The sequence below is a fragment of the Melospiza melodia genome, chromosome 12 (genome assembly GCF_035770615.1).
Source record: "Melospiza melodia melodia isolate bMelMel2 chromosome 12, bMelMel2.pri, whole genome shotgun sequence".
In the NCBI taxonomy this organism is placed as follows: Eukaryota; Metazoa; Chordata; class Aves; order Passeriformes; family Passerellidae; genus Melospiza; species Melospiza melodia.
In genome coordinates this window covers 23,000,666-23,017,759 of record NC_086205.1, presented here as the reverse complement: position 1 = coordinate 23,017,759, position 17,094 = coordinate 23,000,666, and the positions used below count along the sequence as shown (strand labels likewise).

Genomic DNA, 17,094 nt, shown 5'->3' with positions numbered 1-17,094 from the left:
GGATGCTGGATCATGTTTCCTGCTTTGCAGGCCCTTCACAGTAGAAATTGGTCTCATTTACTCCAATTTAAATGTTAATGATCCTCTTTTTCTGAAAGCAAAGGGAAATATGCACAATCACTCTGGAAATAGAGATATATTCTCCTGATAGTCCCAGTACTAACTTTTTTTATAAAAATCCCTTCAAATACTTGTTTTACTACTTGGCATTAAACTATTTCTTATGTAGAAAACTTTTGAAAGTCATGGATCAGAGTTTAAGATTCCAGACCCAATTTGACAATATTTGTACCTATATGAAGACAGTAACATGAAAAAAAAGTTTGCTTTTGTTGTTGTCAGGTTCTTTTTCTAGCTCTGTAGCAGTTATAGAAACTCCCAAGTGCTTCACAAAATTTGGGTGGGGAAATAATATTTTATCATTCAGTGAACTTTTATCATCTGCTTTATTTTGAAAACTTTATCCATCTGCGTTTATATAATAGCACATTTTAGAACCCTTACTTAAAATATGTGCAAAATCTGCTTAAAACCCATGTGCCACTACAGCAGTAAGCAATGCTGAGCTGGATTTCCAGCTAATTGTGTACTTGGAGCAGAATCAGGTGTGTGTGGCCCAAACTGGTGGGTAGAGGAGAAGAAATGTGTGGTTCCAGAGATGGTGCTGGAAGGGAATGATAATGGGTACCAGGGGTGTTTTAAAATCTTCATAGCAGGCTGGATAGGCTCTCTACATTAACAGAGCTGATGAGAAATCAAGGATTGTGTTCTTTAAAGTATTGAGGAAAATGCTGCTTTTCTATTCCAGGTGACTGTTAGTGCCTCCTCTTTTCTTTCCCTTTTCCTTTTTCTCCCCTCTCGCCCAGAAAATACAGTGAGGGTCAGTTTGTGGTCTCCAGATCTGCAATCTCAACATCCATTGCCAATCTCAACATCCTTATATCCATGTAATGAAGAAGAGAAAAGTTATCAAGGAATCATGATGAATAAATTTAGATGAATGTTAATATGAAAACAAACTATTTACCCTGTCAGGGTGCTGCTGTGCCTTTCATGTCCCTCCCAATTTTTATGTTGCAACTTCATGTTTATTTTGCAAGGCAGAGGGAGGATTTTCCCTCTCGCTGATGAAGTGGTTTGTAAAGTTAGGTCATTTTAAGTTGTGTGCTAATTCACTAAACACTTTCATGTCTACCATCTCATATACAGGAAATGCTTTGTGCATTTTAACCTAAGAAAATACATCTGTTTTCTTTTAAAATGGAAGCTGGTTCTGTTTATAGTAGCAGCTGAGGTTGCCATTAATTTTATTTTGTTGTTCAAATATTCTTAATAGGCAAAGGTGCCTATAACAGCTATAATTACATCATTGCATTTGCTGCTTGAAATATTGTTTATTGGCTTTGGATTAGGTGTCTTAATTACTTGATTGCTGTATTTTGGATTTGGATAAATGTCTCTTCATTTTTGTGGCATTCCAAGTATGATTAATATCTGCAAAACATATTGAAGTCATTAGGCTTTAATGTTCAAAATTGTACTTTTTTTTTTGTCAAGATGGAAGAAAGTGTCAATAAGAAAATAATTTTCATTTCAAATGAGTGCTCATAAATATGTAAAAATTAAAAAGCAATGAATTGTTTTTATGAATTTTAATGGCTGGCATGGTGCTGCATTATGCTGAGAGAATGAGTGGCATAAATTACAGTAGTCTATTAATTCATATAATTTCTGTAACTCATTTCATATGTGCTGGTTGTGCCTGTGTGCAGCCTAGACAAGCTGTTGTTGCACACATTGAGAATCTTTTCCCACAACATTGAAACTCATCCACACTGAGCTGGAATGTGGTGGCAATTTCAATATCACTGATCAAAGCTGTAGCACTTCTTTGTAGAGCTCGAGGAGGGGAGGTTTCTCTGTCTGCTGAGTGGTGTAAGAGAAAGGATTTAGCAAGTACTGAGGCATTTTAATGCTGTGTTGGCATTACTGTGGTTTCCTGGTGCCTTTTAGCTACATCAAATTATTCACTAAGTTAAATAAATGTTAATGTAGAAGTAATTGAGTACATTTATGCAGCCTTACCTTTCGGTAACATTTCATTCTGCATCTCCCTTGCTGAAAGGGATGTAGGTAAAGGAGAGGTTGACAAAGTGGTATTAATGCTGTGTATAGTTAGTTATTCTACATCTGTGCTAGGGCTAGAGCATTGCACATGGTAACAGGGTGAATTAGGGGATGATACAAAGTGTGGAACAGTTTTTAATAGATACCAGCAGACAGGAATTCAGTGTCTTCCTCTGAAATCTCTGATTTTTTAGAGAGTGAATAATCATGGTGTTCAGGGCAGAGCGGGATGGTGGGTACAGGAAGGCAGGTGTTAAATGGAAAGGTCACAGTTGTATCTGTTTTTAAAAAACAAACGATAAATCCTCATTCAGGAGTGGCTGTGGATCCAGAAACAGTCAGTAGGGTTGGGAAGCCCCAGGTGCTGAGCTGGGTGAGGGGTGGTGATGGACTCAGCCTCAGAGAGTTCCTGCAGAAGGAGCAGGTTCAGAGCAGAGCCCTGCTGAGCTCCAGCTGGAATGAGGCAGTGACTCAGAACTGGCAGAGGTGTTTGCAGCCTGGTGGTCAGTGGATCCATTCAGGGATTTTTGAGGGTAATAAAGAAAAACAAAACTTGTCAGCCTGAATTTGCTGTACTGGAGAGAAAACTGGCTGAACTGGGTAGGAGAAAACTTGCAGGGTCAGTAAACTGGGAAACCACATAGAGCTTGAGTGCCCAGACCCATCCTCAGTGAGATTTGCAGGAAGATGAATTACTATTAATTTATTGGATGCTAGATTACTTCCCTACCAACACTTTAATTAACTACAATTAAAATTGTCAGTTTGGATTGAACTTGGTACTGACAGCTTCCCGCAAGGTTTTATCACTTTGTAAAGGTACTGTGCCTTTTTGATTAAAAAAATAACTTCCTGTGAAAAAAGAAAGACCAGAAAAATTCTTTGTCCAGCTGCTTTTTATTTTATCTATCTTTAATGTGAAAATTAACCTTTGAAAGGTATCCAACTTTTGCAGAAAGCAGAAGCTCCATTCTCTGGTGTATTCAAATATGCACAAATGGGCACTGCAGAGCAGTGAAATCAAACATCCTGTCACAGCTATAAAAGGTTATCACACTCTGTTGTACAAGACCTTTGCAGAAGTTATTTTATTAAAGTATTAACTCAAGACAGTATTTAAGATTATTCCTAACTTCAAAGATAGTTAAAATAATATATTAAAAATTGGGTCTAAGGGCTGATCTATGGGTTTAAATCAGTAAGTTGCTGAAATCAGAAGTCTCAACAAGTTCACTAACTTTAGTTATCCCCGAAGATAAACCTCAATAATTTTTTACAGCTGTGAGAAAATGCAGTCTGTGCTTTTGGGTTGATTTAAATAAATAAAAATTATGTCCCCCCAAAAATATTCATTTTGGAGAAAAGCTCTTCATTTCCCTGCCCTCCTTCCTGTGCAATTCAGTGTTGGACAGCCCCACAGGAACATTTCCAGCAGTGGAAGTCCCATGTAGATGCAAGGCTGGCTCATCTGCCAGCAGGCAGTGTGAAGGTCCCAGGTTACTCAGTGTTTGTGTATGTGTCTCCACTTCATTTCACATGACATGATGACAACATGCCTCTCAAAGCAAGTTTGTTTCACTGGAATTCAAATTCACGTGGTGCAGGAAGCTGTGGTGCCCAGGAGCAATGCTGGTGCATAACCAACTGCAAATATTTTCCAAGTGTAATTATTCTTTCTTTTAGATATGTTCATAGAGAAATGTGTCTTTCACTTTAGAAAAACCTTCAGTGTTCTGTTGACCATACAAAAATAGATGAGTTCTCATTCTAGATGTCCATTCAGTAAAGACAGAAGTCAGTGGCGTAAAGGCATTTGTTAATTCCTGCAGCAATTTTCAAGATATGCCCTTGATTCTTTAATGTGTCTTCTCCCAGGATTCTAGCTCACTCCTTAAAACAGGTCTTCCTCCTTGTCCTCTTAATTTCCTTTATTCAAATTGTAACCCATAGAAAAATAGCAGACACAGAAAAGAGTCAAATCTACGAAGAAAATTTGTTCATAAATGGAAAACTTCTATAGATTTTAGAAGTGAGACTATTATTTCCATTACACTTGTGCCTATTTCTGTTTCCTGAAATGGCTAGGACTAATATCAGAGGTTACATGCAGTATGAGTAGACTTGTGGGGTTTGTGTTTAGGAAAGAGAAAGCTCTGCAGCTTGGAGATAAAATATAATGTAGTAGTTGCTAAGGTAACTGCATGCTTTTGTGGATAGTGGAACAAATTAGGTGAGCAAAACATCTGTAAATTGTCAGTAGTAGGTTAGAGCAGCCCTCAGCTGCTGAGTTTAACCTGTTTGGACTGGCCAGGGAAGCCAAAGCATGAGGATGATGAGGATGATCCTGTAGTGCTCCCACTCCTGTCCCCTCCTGAGAATCAGAGGTTGGTGCTGAGCCTTCAGAGGGGCTGTGGGCAGGGGTGAGCCTGGCTGGTGTGTGAGGATGGAAGCTGTTTGCTCTGTTTCCTCTGGGGGGATGGAATGGGTGCGTTTGGCCGCTGCCACGGACGCTCGGTGGCTCCGGGCAGAGCTCTGAGTGATGCTGCTCCCAGGGACGGCACCCCAAGGGCTCTCACAGCCGCTGCCCTGAGCCTGCAGCAGGGCTGGCCACTGCTCCTTTCCAGCTTATCCTGGAGGCGGCTCCTGATCGAGTGCACTCCCAGCAAAGAAACAGAGTTGGTCCCTTTGAAGGCTGAGCAATCCCACCCTGGCACATCCTGTACTCTCACAACAGCTGAGTGTGTGAGTGCAATTAATTCTCTTTGCTGGAACTCACAGCCTGGCAGCTGCTTTCTGGATTAACCAGCTACCTCTGCCAACTGCTGGTGACCACCAGGGCATGTTTTGACCAGGTCTGAAACATGAATTTTACAGAGTGAAAGCCTGATGCTGTTATGTGATTACTTTAAAGAGTGATGGCTTGGGACTCCAGTCAAAATGTGGCCTGCATCTATGGAGAGGTAGATAAGATTTTATTTGAGAGGAGAAGCTTGCTGAATTTCTGGCATTCTAGAGGCTAAAGAACTAAAAATGAGAGCAGTAAGAATAGCAGATACCTTAATGGCTTCAAATCCTTTAACAATAAAAATGATTGTCCTCATTGCCATTCATAGCAGGGATTATTTTCCCAGGAGAGTGTCAAACAGGCCAGGCGTGTCTAGATATCAGTGATTTTATGTGCTCATATTTCTGAGCATCCATTTCTGCGCTGAAAAAATATAAATTTTTTAAATTTTCTTATCCTTGACTTCCTGTTGTTTGTTAGTTTCCTCCCACTATGAGAAGTTTTGGGTAAGCTGTAGCTCCAGCACCAAACACAGCCCATGGTTTGCCATGTGAAGCAACTTTTCCATGTGAAACTAGGGCCAGTACATACCTGTAGAGCTGCACCTCTTTTGGCTTAGATTTAGCCCAGCTGGAGCACAAAATATCTTTACTTGGTGGATCAGACACAGCAGTGGGTCAGATTCATAGTTTAAAAAAAAAAAAGTACGGAGTTACTTTATTTTAAGTCCGTAATTGGTATTTACCAATTAGCCATGAGTAACCAGTTGAAGGATTTTATTTGGCTTGTTACAGTTTTGATTCCCAGTTGAAAACACAAATGTAGCTTCTCATTTTTTAGGAGGTTTAGTTGATTGGTGTTTTTTGGGGTTTTTGTTGTTTGTTTTGGGGTTTTTTTTTTTTCCCTCACATGGAAACTCCTTCAATTGCTCTTACTTGAATAATTTTAATGAGTGAGTTTTTCAGAACGTGGAAATTTTGACTATTCGGTTTTGTGTTTAATTGTGTAAATTAATCTGCAAAATAAGACTCTTTTGCTGTAGGACATTACTTGTTGAGTCTGCCTAATCAGTTTAGGAGGTTGGAATAAATAAAAATGAAGTTTGAATTGGGAAATGAGGCATAGACAGCACTACATGGAGTTTGGGTTTGCTGGTCTGCACACAGTATCTAAAATATTCTGCAGAGTGCAACTCCATAGACAGGAAGAAATATATTTTAGAATTAGGCAGGGAGCATTTTATACAGAATTATTTGGCCTTTGACTATAGACTGTCCAGATGAATGAAATCTATTTGTCCCAGCTCAGAAATCTCCTCTATTTCATTCCTTCTAGCTCAGTGATTACCAGAATCTCATTTTGGAGACACTTTCAAATCCAACCACCTGTGCTCGGAATTGGACCAGGGGATTCTTAAAGGTTTTATAAAAGCTACAATTACACTGGTCTGACATTGCTTGCATCCTTCCCAGGGTGTTTTCCACTTCACCTAACCAACTTTCTGTCCCTCTTCAAGCTACTTGCAGTCAGAATTGCTTTTTACAGTGAGACTTGAGACCACAGAAGAAGGAGTAAGTTATTAGTGTGGGGCTTCATGCAGCCTCATCATTTTTCATCCTCACTTTCCCAAAAGTGAGAAGAGGAGATGCTGAAAGCTTTCCCTTGGAGGGCAGGGCTTTGGACGCTATTAAAAATACAGGCAGATAAAGGAACAAACTCCAGTATTCTGCATTTCTTATGTTTTGGGTTTTTTAGGTGGCAAATGCTAATTATGTGCGCTTCAAAATTGCACATCCTGTGTCTCTGTGCTTTGTCGCACACACTTCCAAACAGCATTATCAGAGTGGGGAGATAAACGTAGCCATAAAATATGCATCTTTATAAATATATCATTGTTTGCTCTCTCTTTTAAAACAGATTTTTCTGGAGAATTTACTTGCATGTCATCTCTCCTCTTCCTTTTCAGTGAGAACATTTATTTCTCCTCTCTAGGCCTCCCTCAACAGTGATGGCTTTCTTTCTGTGCAGTCCCTGCTTCCCCCAGTTGTTTTGCTGTTCAGAATTTCTCAGTTTCTTTCTGGAGATTCCTAATTACCATGAGCCTTTGGTTATTCTACAACTCCAGCAAGGAGTTGAGAGGGTAAATGGTGTCAGTTCATGGCAAACACCAACACCTGCATAAGCTCTGCCACCTTTTGGATGAATGGTTATTATTTCTCAGAAGAAATCACAAAAATTTATTGAAAAAGCGTTCTTCTTCTTTGGCTCTGCCAGGAATATCCAGACTACCAATAGCTGTCCATCTGAAACAAATTTGGATCCTATTCATAAACCACATTTTTGACCCATTAAACAAAATGGATGATTTTACATACTAAAAAAAAAAAAAAAATCCTCTCTGCGGACAACCAGTTTTGTTCAGAAGAATTGGATTAAAATAAGAATTTCCTTTTTTTCCCCCATTTTATCTTCAGCCCTAAAATCTGTTGCAATCTGTCAGCGGGAGAAGTGAAGGAGTTGACCAAACAGTGGAATTTAAACATGATAACTAAAACTAATATTCTGGTTTTCATCTACTTTGTTGGATCAAGGAAATAAAACAGGTGGAGCAAACCCACCACCACTGAAAGTGTGACAGAAAGATCTTATACTGCAGTGATAAATATAAAATATGTGGGTGTAGGATGGATGGAACAGGGAATTTTTTCCATGCCTGATGACAAGGGGCTGCTCTAGGGAGGAGAAAGTGTGACTGAGGTGTGTATCCCTCCTTGTGTCTGCAGATCCTAAAACTGCAGCAAGGTGTTGGATCTCTGTCTGGTTTGGTTTTCCCATGTAGAAGGTCTCAACTTCTCAAGTCTTTGACATTCTTGGGATCAGGCAGAGTTCTTGTATGTAGAAAGTAAAAAAAAAAGGGAAATAAAAAAAAAAATCCTCATAACCATAGACATGATAGTCATAGTGACAAACAGAAAAAAAATATAATTTCTAAGAGAATTCAGACCAATTGTGGATTTTAATCATAAAGGCAATCATGGCTGGTTTTGACAGACGATAAAAATAAATTCAACAGGTAATTTTGTGTTGCTATCCAATGGAACAAATTCTGGGGGAAAAAACCCTCAGCCTATTATTTCTCTTTGTGAAATTCTTAACAGTAATTATAGTTACAAGGATTTTGATGCAGTGATAAATGTACAATGGATGTTAATACATTTGTCCAGGGCATTCAGCTGGCTGAATACTGGATATGTCACTGAAATAGACCTCTGATGTGAGGCAACTTTCTCATAATGAGAAAGTGAAGTTTTCTTTCTGATGTATAGAAAAGCAGTGTGGTGTTTTGTGTGGTTCTTACAAATAAGAACATAATACTGGAGGAAGAACTTCTTTCTAATATGGGCAGTGGGCAGGATTTCAGAGGATTTAACAGTAACTGTGTCATTTCACACTTAGCTATGTTAGATGTTTTCTAACAAAACATTTTAGATGGAGCCATAGAATTCTTGAAAGGTTGAAGCATGAGGAAAGTTAATTTGTGCTTGAATATAATGTACTGAAAAAGGGATGCCCTTGATGTCTAAATTGGCTGCTAGTTAGTTTTAGATTCAAGTGCATTAACTCCTCCTCTCTTTGTAAGGGAGTTGGGAGGCATTAAAAGCAATTCTGTTTCTGGAGTGATATAAGTACAGTGCATTCCTTGGAATAATCAGTTCATGGGAATAATGTGGCAGTGCTGAATTATTTACAGGCTGGTATTCTCAGTCAGAGATAAACTGCTAAGATATATTTTAAAACAGCCAAATAACTTGTGCTAATAATAAATGACATAACTGAAATAATTGTCCAGAAGATGTTAAGTGTTTGCAAACAAAGCTTTGCCCTTGTTTACCACACTTTATGATTGGAATCTGGAGCTGGATTCAGGTGGACATGTGCTTTGAATGCCAGAGTGGAGTGTTTGAGAATAAGCTCTTGCAGAGTGATTGTTATTGTGGGCACGTGTGAAGATTTGTGATGCAAATATGTGGAGTGTGGGGCTGAGATTAGAATCAAACCCATGACTAAAAGGCCAAAAGCTGAGATACTGCAGATCCAAGGGTCATGAACCTGCTGTCTTATGGGCTTTTATTTGCTTACAGTCCTGGGATTTTAAAGCTGTTCTCATACCTCTGAATCACTGCCTGGAAGGCTGAAAGGATGGAGCTAAATGTGGAGCAGGGCAGGGCTGCAAGGCCTGTGGGGAGTCAGGGATGACAGATTTAAAATGCAGCTGTGGTGCTGCTCGTGTTAATGTCAGTGTATTGCTGATATTGTAGGATAGGTATGAAGCTCAGAGAGGTTTTGGTTGATAGAAGTCCAACAGATTTGATGGTCAGGGACTGTTGCTGTTAGGATACCCAGCTCACACACTTCATAAACAACTGGCTGTACAAAGGGAATAGCTTTTTTTAAGAAAAAATCCCGTGGATAATTTAAAGTAGGATAAAAGGAAGTGTTGTTATTTAAAATGCTTTACTAAGTTCAGGATCTTCTCTTACTGCTAAAAATTCAGAGAAGCCCTTTTGACCTTCCGCTGTTCAACAGCTGTCAGTGGCAGAGCCATTACATTCATAAGCAGTTTTGCAGTGCATCTCACAATACATCACCTATTTATATTAATACCTTTGTGCCCCAACCTGAGTCACAGCTCTTTTCCAGTTAAACATTCACTTATGGGTGGCCTAGAGAAAAGTTAATGAAATGCAGATTTCATTAGCTGCAGTGGAACGTGTAATTTGACTACTGAAATGAATGCTCTTGCTCACTTAAACCCACACCTCTGGCCACAGGAATTGAATTGTGTTTGATCTCTGAGAGTGCTCCAGGAGGAGAACTGGCTGATGGATTGGAGGGAGCATCCTGAGCTGGGTGGGGCTGTGGGTACCAGGTGAGAAGAGCACCTGCCTGGGGACTCAGATCCCTTCCCTCTTTCTGCTCTGGTCCTTGGGACTGGGTCACACAGAATGGTTTGGGTTGGAAAGGAGCTTAAAGACCATCTTATTCCAAGCCATGGGCAGGGACACCTTCCACTAGAGCAGGTTGTTCAAATCCCCAGGCAGGTGAAAGCTCACATTGGGCATTGTCTGAGTGTGCTGATCCCAGCAGGGCCCACCTGGGCACACACAGTTTTGGGTCAGCTCAACACAGGGGCTGCAAAACATCATTTAAAGGGCTTAGGGGGAAAGCAAGGTCAGACTGGTTTTGGTTTTCCTTTACAAAATGTTAAAGAATTAACTGAATGTGGCCTTCTGGCAGGAATAGCTTCGTAACTGATAAATACAGGTAAGCAATAGTTGTATTGTAGAATGTGTTCTTTTGCAGCATTATTTTTTTATTTTTCTCTGGACAATAGAGATCTTCAAAGATGCATCTAAGCCCATGTGGCAATCCTTGCTCATTTGTCTTTTATATTTCTACATCCCAATGAAAAGAGGCTTAGGACATAAATCAGTGTTCTGTCTCCTTCCGACTTGCCTTTAGGTTTGTGCATTTTTAGTCCATTTAGTCCTTTTTAATGACATGGGTTCGTGTGGTGAGGCTCTTTGTAGGTACAATGTTTTTGTGTTTGGCATTAGCCATGGACAATGTGCTATTTGCAGAGGAAAAGGAGCCCAACAGCAGGTGGAGCAATGAACTATTTACAGCACTGGATTGTGATATCAGGTGTGCTCCCTTATTTTGTACTTGCTCCTTCTCCTCACTTCCTTCAGATCAATTGTCAAACATCTGCCTGTCAAAAAAAAAAAAAAAAAAAGCTGCCTTTCTATTTGGAAGATTAATTGGGTTATTTCAGTCACAGGAAAGTTGCCAGCTTGCGTAAAAATGGGAGGAGAGGGGACACAAATCCTAACAGCTATTGATTAATAACAGATGTATACTCAACAGGATGGAAGATAAACTGCTCTTTCCAGGGGTTTGATGGATAGGTGTTTGCTTCTCAGTTTCCTGGGGAACACTGCAGGCTCCTCTCTAGGGCTGCTGAGGGTGTTACCTAATGAATTTCCATTTATTGCATGATAGTGAGAATTGATCAGGTCTCTGCTGCCAGTCAGGCTCCTGCTGCTGCCTCTGCCAGCCTTCCTCCAGTAGCAAATAACAGCTTCCAAAGACTGTTTTCCCCTGTTTCCTTTCTTTTCTGTGATTCCTTTCTGCTATTAAGAACCGACTTGAAATGTACATTCCTAGAAAAGATCAAATCCTAGAAAAATCAGGCCAAAGAGCATGCTGTCTTTATCAGTTACTTTGTTTAATGGGTAAAGTGTCCAGCAGAGTGTATAATCCAGTGTTTTGGTCAATTAGTAAATCAATATAATCCAAAGCAGATTTATAAACTGCACAGACAACCTGGGGAACGGGGTCTTTAACGCCGATAGCATCAGCCAGCATGTCACAAGTTATAATGACAAAAGGACTGGGAAGAGAGTAACTAAATGCTGGATTTCTTTGTGATGCCAGTGTGAATAAAAGGCTGCTTTCATACACAATGTGAGGAAAAAGCATCCTGGCCTGCTGTAGGGCTTTTGTGCCTCTGTGTGTGTTAGCTGTGTGAGGATAGATGGCTACAGGGACAACATAAAGAAGCAAAAGAGGTTGGCAGAGGGAGTGGTAGGGAACTTCATGAAACAGTAATTCCTAATCTACTTGCAGAGGTGTCCTAAAGTGCTGCAAATGCTCCCTGCACATCATGCACCAGAGAAATGGTTCAGATTTTTGTTCTCCTCTCTCATTTGCATTGTGCTTTTTTTGTGTTGTAAAATTAATGGTTGATGTTGTTGTGTGTGGATTTGAGCTGTGTTGGTGTTTGGATGAAATCTGGATTTATTTTTAAAGATTCCCTGTCGCCTTTTATCCCTGCAAGTGTCCTGGTATTTCTCTTGAATTTCACATTGGGAATCATACACACCTGCATTTCAGTCCTGCCATAGACTTACTCATGTGAAGGCCACAGCACATGCAGTTTACTTGAGCTATCAAGAACTGTGTACTATTGTCCAGCTGGAACTTATTTTTTTGGTGGGTTGACAGGGATTTTTCTGGTTGTTATCAACAGCAGTCAAAATAAAATGACTCTCCCTCTGCCCAGAGAAAGTACTGGGCTTTTTTGGTTTGGTGAGCATCACCAGCAAGACCTAGTAGTATACCCCTTCAAATTGAAAAAAGTGTTTAAAGGGCAAATTTTATCCAGATAGCAAACAGCTGTTTGAAATCCAGCTCTTTACCCTTTGCTGTGGGTTGTGTGTGGCATTTCTGCTTCATCTTTTTGTAGTTTTTTGCTGTTACACACATGAAAATTCTGCTGCTGGGTCACTGCACCCCAGAGGAATGGCATTAAAAAAAGCACCTGCTCAACCTGTAGTTGAATTTTTGACCAAAATCCCACCAGCATCACTTCTGGCAATTGTCTTTCACCAGGTATTGCTACAGCAGGTGAATTAAAATGCTCCCTAACTGAAGAGTGCCTGGATAAAGGGAAAAGACCACAGCACAGTGTGAAGGTGAATCTGTTATATGATAAATTAGACTTTTTGTCTTTCATCACAGAAGTCAAATTAAAATTTCGTAAGGATTGGTATTAGTTTCTAAATTTTAGCAGCTGTAGAGCTGAAGGAAATGCCTGCAAGCAGAGAGAAGTTAATTTAATGAAGTATTTGAACACATTCCTTATCCTCCCCATGATGCCCCTTAGATGTGTGTACTGGGCTCTTGTTGCTGGGAATGGACTTCCCTCCTGCTGCCATTGACAAGTTGGCTGGAGTACCATAACCATCAAATTCCTGAAAGTTTCCTCTTAGTGAAAGTCAAAACCTTCTCCTTACATGTGCAAGTTATATACGGAATTACATTTAATCAGTTGTTGTAATTTCTGACACATCACAATCTGTGTGGGATTTTTTTTTTTTTTCATAATATGGAATCCTTTAGGCTGGCAAAGGCCTCTAAAGCCATCAAGTCCAGCCATTAGCCCAGCACAGCCAAGTCCACATTAAACCACGTCCCTGAGTGTCACAATGCTGCCACATACAGCAGGATACCAGTTGAAAGAATCTCCTTTTTACCTGGAAGCTGAGGAAATAATGGTTGTCAGAGTTGAGCCGCAGAGGTAAATATTAATGAAAGATCTCCTGTAAGCCATTGTGAAGCCTCCTTGGAAATTCAGTCGTATTTCCCTCATTAGCTGGAAGCTCTTTTGTCATTTGTGCAGTAACTTGCACTTCTGGAGGAATGCAGCTTTTTTCAGTGACAGTTTAAAGGAATCTCTGTGTCATTTGGTCTTCTGTAACTCATTTCTTTAAGGATATATCTCTCTCAGTTCCCACATTCTAAACTATATTTAAGATGTATTAGTCACATGCCATCATCATGTTTTAGAAAACACTATGGATGATCCAAAACTTCTGCCATGTACAAAGTAACATTATTTGTGTACAGAGAAAAATCATTGGTTTAATCACATTGTCTTTTGGGGCTTCACTGTCTTTGGATGCCTCCTGACATCTTTCCTGTAAGAGCATCCTCCTGGCTGGTGCCTCCAGCCTCTGCTGGGTCTGCTGCCAGGCCTCGAGGTTCTCTGCACTGCTTTTCTCCTCCTCAGCACAACCATACCTGCTCTTTGAAGTTCCATCGTGTTAACCCAAGACATTGTCTTCTGATCTCTTACAAAAAAAATAATAATGGAAACACAAAGGTCTTCCTGATTGCAGCTCCCCAGGCTGAGCCACCTGTTCGCTGCAATTACCCCAGGCTTTCCATCACTGCGATTTTCCCATACCACTGCACTTCAAAGGAAAGGTATTAAATGTTGCTCTGTTCTAATGATTATTTGTAACATTGGATAATGCAGTTGCTGGCTTTTCTTGTCTTGCTCAGAGCTTTGTGTAACTTTGCCTGTTAATTCATTTAGAAGTTTTTATTTGATTCAAATTTTTCAGAAAATGCCAAGGTAACAAAGGCCAAGTAAGTGTTTTCATCTCGTTCGAACAAAATTCTGTCCTGAATATCAGTGTTTTCTAAAGGGATTAATGGTTTTTTTTGTGTGTGGGTTTTTTTTAATTATTACCCTGTGCAATATCTTGTCTTCTGACAAATAATCTATGGTATGTCTTCTGCTTTTTGGAGAATGTAAGCAGAATTTAGTTGCTTGCAGTTCCAACTCTCCTTCAGGGTGCTTAACAAAAATGCACTTTTGGGCTGATTGTGGAGGTGTAGGACTGGACCTCTAAGGGTTCCTTCCAACCCAAACTGTTCTGTGATTCTGTCCTGTCTGTATCCCTGACCCTTTGTTTTATTCACACATGATAAGGGACAACCTCTAAGCTTTGAAAAGTAAGGGGTTGTGGGTTTTTTCACTCTGCATCATCTAAACTAACAATAAAGAAAAGGATAGAATGATATTATTTGATTGGTACAAGTAAACACAATATATAAAAAGGAAGGGTGACAATGACAATATGGAGAGAAAGCAGCAGAAAAATTACAAAAAACCCCAAACCCTATCACTGTTAGCAAGTAAAACTCCACTTGAAAACTTTCGTGGGGTTTTACATCCTAAAATCTCATTCTAAGAGGATTAATTGGAGATAAGATCAGCCATAGAATAATTGTGTGCAGACCTGAATCCAGCTGACTGCACATGTGCCTTTCATTCACTCATCACCAATAAATGGGCCAACTTTCACTTAGTCATAGCAAATTCATAAAATCCTAGAGATTTTAGAGATAATTTTTCCACCATTCAAGAGAAGGGACTTACTGGTGAAATGCAAGAAGAAATCCAGACTTAGATTATAATTTGCATTGCCACTAAATGCCATAAATATGTGGACAAAAGATAAATGGGCAGTTTTAATAAATCTGCAGTGGAACTTTATATCAAAAATAACATGAACCTGAATGCTGAATAACAAAGAACTGACAATTCTTGGGGTTTTTTTTCTTATGGTTCTTATATTTTAATTTTAATTCTTCTGTCAAAACTCTACATCCCAAACCCAGCGGGAATTAGGTCAGATTTGCAATTTCTTTCCAAGCTGATGATATGTAGTATCCTTTAAATATTGCAGGAGTGGCACAGTAAACCTGAGCTGCCTGATCACCTCCTCACTGGTGGGAGATTTTGATGTGTGACTTGATGAGCTTTCACTTTCCCCTCTGTTTTTGTCAGTATGGAGTCTTTCTTATTTGAGTAACTTCATTACTCTCTTTGTGACAAATTAAATTAAGAATTTTTGCCCATGCCAGGCTTCTAATGGTGCCTAAAAATAATTTCAAGACCAACAGCATAATGTCTTTCAGTAGTTGTTAAATATGAGTCAACTGACAAGGCTAAAATAAGAATCAGGCCAATTAAACCTCTCTTTGAGGATAGTGGTGCCTGTAATTAGAGATGCTCAGGAAATGTTTCTCCCTGGCTCCCCACCATTCCCCACCCTTTTTCTCCCACAGGATGGTGGAAGTGAAGGCAGAGAGCACCCACCTCGAGCATTTTAGTGCTCACATGGGGATCTTCAGCAGCTTCTCCAGAATTTTGAAAGCTTTTAGCGATGTTTTTAGTGTGCATTTCTGAGAAATGTCTTGTCTTTTTTTTTAAGAACCAACCAGTGCTTTCTGGAAAAAAAAAAAAATCTCAAAAATAATGCACTGTTTGTGGTGATGGAGAGAGGATGTTAAATTGTCCATTCAGACAATTGAAGAGCTGTGATTTGGAAGTGTGGCAATAACAATGCTGCAGGACTTCTGCTCTGTTGTCTCAGCAGTCTGTGGGAGCTTTATTTTAAAAACAGAGGGATTTACCTCTTTCAAAATTGTTTATTTCTCATTAACTGGTGAGAAATTACATTATGAACTTCACTGTGGGTGGACCATAATCTTCACCTGCAGCTCAAGGTGGAACACACAGTTGAACTTCAAGTCAGGAGGCAACTTAAAATAGAGAAAATAAAGTAAATAAATAAAATAGAGAAGCTGAGAAAGCTCTGTGTGGCAAGAGGGAGATGCCTGCAAGGCCCTTCTGTTCTGTGTGATCCTCAGTTCACCAACTTTTTCTAATAGGTAAAACTCTATTGCATGCCACAAGGCGGTTGTAAAAAATTAGTTGTTATTCTTTTAAAATATATCTGCTTTATAATCTGGTTTCTCATAACAGCAGGCTCTTGTTTTAGTGAGACTTCAAATGAATGCAGATTTATAAAATGCAGATTATGACCACCAAGGAGATATTTCTTCCTCTTTACCAAGTCTTTCCATCCTTCACTGTTTGCATCCTCTATCTAACCAATTTCTACCTTAAGGACTGTAATTTTCTCTCTGCATGGAGAATTGCAAACCTTGTCCATTTCAAAGATGCTTGGCTTTTGTCTATTTTGGTGTTGCTTCCTTTCATCCTGACTTAAGGTGTGTGTTTTAAAACTCTGAATATGATGCTGAAGGTAGGAAATAATATGACTTTGTCTTCAAAAATAAATTCCTATTTGTGAAGTGTTGAAGCTTGCACTGAGAATTTGTCAGTACTCTTTGTTCAGCAGTGGGCACGTGGTACAGTTGTATAATGTAAATTTAACAGTATTTTTTTTTCTAAAGCACCTTTGCACTGACTTTTCTCAGCGTGAACAGATTCCCAAGTCTTCAAGGTTTTGTTGGTCCCAGACTTGTATGTCACAGCAGTTTACAGTGTCTTGAATGTGGCTTAATTGGCTCCCAGATGTGAGAACAAAATGGACCCTTTTCCATTTATCTGCAGAGGACATGGGCATGTGCAGTTACATCGTTGGAGTGTATTGATTTGAAACCCTATGGACTTTTTTTTTTTTTTATCAGGGTTTTCTTTTTACCATCAGCAGGAATTTGTATGGACTGTGCTGGGAATCTGGTGGGGATGTGTATTTCCTATTCACTCGGAGGTCCAAAACCCCAGTGTGACATTGTCTTTGCAGTAAATTGTATTTTCCCTGGATTCTCTGCATTACAGGCTGAGGAGTTGGATCAAAACCTGGTGCTCTCAGCAGCAGTGCCTGCATGCTGCATTCTCATCTATTGATAATATTTTTTAGCATGGAACCTAAATAAGGGCAACGTCTTATAAAGGTTGCAAAATAAAAAAGAAGGGGCTTTGGGCATGACTAAGTTAGTGCCTTTAAAGTTTA

At 39.6% G+C, this 17,094-nt stretch overlaps 1 protein-coding gene across 3 annotated transcripts in view; it reads left to right on the top strand.

The window, feature by feature from the left end:
- Positions 1-17,094, top strand: part of NAALADL2 (N-acetylated alpha-linked acidic dipeptidase like 2) — a 395,312-nt gene that overhangs the window by 114,736 nt on the left and 263,482 nt on the right. The window contains exon 1 of one of the 3 annotated variants that reach the window (XM_063167295.1): positions 6,306-6,331. The exons of the other annotated variants lie outside the window; for them this stretch is intronic. The gene's annotated coding sequence lies outside the window, so the exon portion shown is untranslated. Of the gene's footprint in view, positions 1-6,305; positions 6,332-17,094 lie in introns of those variants that run through there. 3 annotated transcript variants of the gene reach the window in all.